The sequence below is a fragment of the Petaurus breviceps genome, unplaced genomic scaffold, assembly GCF_028583685.1.
Source record: "Petaurus breviceps papuanus isolate PSGF00001 unplaced genomic scaffold, PetGlider_PUasm1.0 184, whole genome shotgun sequence".
Classification (NCBI taxonomy): Eukaryota; Metazoa; Chordata; class Mammalia; order Diprotodontia; family Petauridae; genus Petaurus; species Petaurus breviceps.
Genome location: NW_027185793.1, coordinates 8,565,860 through 8,568,883, shown reverse-complemented (window position 1 = coordinate 8,568,883; position 3,024 = coordinate 8,565,860).

Below are 3,024 nucleotides of genomic sequence, written 5' to 3'. Positions count from 1 at the left end.
CACTATATCCACAGTGTCCACTGTGCCACATATCAGATATATCTACATAGGCATATATATGTACATATATTAACTCATACATATGTGCATATACATATATATGTGTGTATATGAGTTCTTTTGTGGGCAAAGTCTGTTTCACTTTGATCTTTTATATCCATAGCACCTACAATAGGGAATTGCACAGAGTTAACATTTAATAATACATTAGTGAAGCACTTCTATATAAAATAATGAAATATGAGAGCAAATGGAAAAAGAAAATTTCATTCAAAAGAAGTAATAAATGCATAAAATATATGGTCTATGAGGGCACCCTCAAAATCTGTATATATAACTGTAAAATACTCCTTAAAAATAAAAAAATGACTTCATAATTGAAAAAAAAATAGAGTTCTGTTGGATTGTTCCAACATAATAAAAGTAAACATAGATTCTATTTTATTTGCCATATTTAATGCTATCCCAATCAAATTATCAAGGGAATATTTCATAGTACCAGGAAAAATAAAAGCAAAATAAATTTGGAAGAATAAAAATTTGAATCTCAAATGAAGTAATAAAAAAAGATTGGAATGATGGGGGAATAGTACTTCCAGATAAGAAAGCTTTCTATAGATATCAACCTGAAATAAAAAAAGACTACCAAAGTAGAAAAATCTAGGATCTTTAATGGAGGCAAGGGAATTGCAATTTGAGGTCACCATACAGTACCAGGGTATTGGAGTACCAAAGAGGGGCAAGGTTAAATACATTTCAACAGGGGGAAAATGTGTTAAGCAACATAGCCATGAGAAGATGGTAAGTAGTTTTGCATAACTACTAAAAGTCCATAGAAAAGTTCAGGAAGGGTGTGTAACACCAATGCAATATTCATGGCACTCATGGTGGCTATGAATATGCTGGTGTAGTTGTGAATTACAAAATGTAACAGGTTCTTCACATGGAGGACAGAACCAAAGCATTTATTCAAATACCAGAAAACCAAGTCCCAAAACCAGAAAGTCAAAGTCATTACAGTAACCACAAATTTGGTACACATAACCAATGCAGTGAACACCCACATTCTGAAGCCTTCCCAAATCTTCCCTCAGTCAGGCCTTCAAAATAAAATAGATTCCCTCAAGCAAGAATACCCCTCTCTTACAGTAGCTCCTCAGCCTCCACACTGCTTGCTTCCAGCAGTATTGGCTGACTCTCAGCTTTTGCTCAGCTTTTATCCTGGTCATTAGCTCCTTCCTGTCCCACCCCTTCCTGTTGCATCAGCAAGTTCCTCCCACTGTGGGATTCACAAATTTTGTTTTTTTTAACAAAGGCTTGCCTTTGTTTAAAAACAGAACTTGTGAATATATTCAAGCCAAAAGCTCAACTTGAAACAAGGTGCTAAGTATTTTTTTGCTTGCCATTACAACAGGCAGTGAAGATCTTCAAAACCCCATAACCATTACATTGTGGGAGGCTGGGGTGACATTTAGTCAAGCTGAAGTCTCAGGCTCCAGGTGCAGCAAGTGGAAACCAGTTTGGACCTAGTCCAGTCATGTGGTCAGTAGAGTTCAAAGTCATGTAATCTCTTCTGATATCTACATTCAACATTCTTTTTTTTTAAAACTGGTTTCAATAGTCCTCTTTTAATTGGTTTCATTTGCCCTCAGGCAATTTGTAGCTCTGGTATAAGGCTAGGTCAGCTGCATTCAACAGTGATCATGAAATCTACTCAGTAATGATTTAAAAATGTCAAAGCAGACTAGGAGAAAAAAGCTACCTAAAGAAGAAACAGAAAAAAAAAATAATTCAGTAGTGCAGTATTTGATAAACCTGAGAACCAAGTTCTTTTATACTTATTCATTCAATTCATCGTGACCCTGGCAGGAATAGATTCCCAGTAGGATCCTACTACTGCTTTAAGAGACCTAGGGAATCATTTCAGTGGCTATCTTTCCACCTACCCTGTGAGACTTCACATATTTTCCTCTAAATAACAAACAGTAGATTTATTTTGGGGGCAATAACATTATGCCATAACAAGAATATCAGGCATTCTACCTAAGAGAAGAAACATACTCTCCCACAAATACACAGAGTCTATCATAGGTGGGGCTGAGACATGAATTTAAATTATCATTGTAGTAAACCCCCACAGAGACAACACATTTCTGCAAGGCAACTCACAACTCTGTTAGGTCAGGATTTTGATGTCTGTTCTTTTTCTGGGAGGTTGTCACAATGATGGATGCACAGCAAAGTTGGCTCCTCACAGGACATGATACTTCTCCTGAATAAGCATCAATCACAGTTGAACTTGTTCCTTGAGAAGGTGCTATCTTGGCTGGATCCATCAGCTTCTGGGCTGGGTGAAGCAAGTTATTTGGCAGTCTTTCTTGCTCCTCACCAAGACCAGTAGATTCTGGATGAGTATAGGTAGGCGACTCCACTTTTTTTTTTCAGTATTTGTTGGACAGCATCAGAAAGGTCACTTTGCCCCTGGAAAACTGCTTCACAATGCTGAGCAGAACATTCTGATACTAACTACAGCTGCAAAACTGGTGCAAACAGGTAACCTTATTTCTGGGCTATTCTTAGTGTTCAACATTTCTGCTGGACTTCCTGGACTTACTCTTCTATTAGCAACTACTATCTTTTCTACTTTAAGCCACTGCCTTGCCTAGGTATTTTTACATTCTCTTCAGATGGAGTATTATTCTGCTTTATTCAACTGTACTGCTACAGTTATATCTCAACTAGGGCACTGACCTTTACAATAGGATAGGGAAGAATCCACAGAAACTCTTCACTTCCTCAGAGCCTTAACTCTTAGCTTGCTAGGCAGAAGATGGGAAAGATATGGTCTCTCCTATTCAATAAGATTTTTTCTTCAAAAATCCCTTCCCTCCATATATCACTTAGCATTTTTAGGTAATCAATGTAGATGAGTAGCTATTGAAAAAGTGATGAATACATTCTGTTCCCTGGAGGAAAACTCTCTCTCTCTCTCTCTCTCTCTCTCTCTCTCTCTCTCTCTCTCTC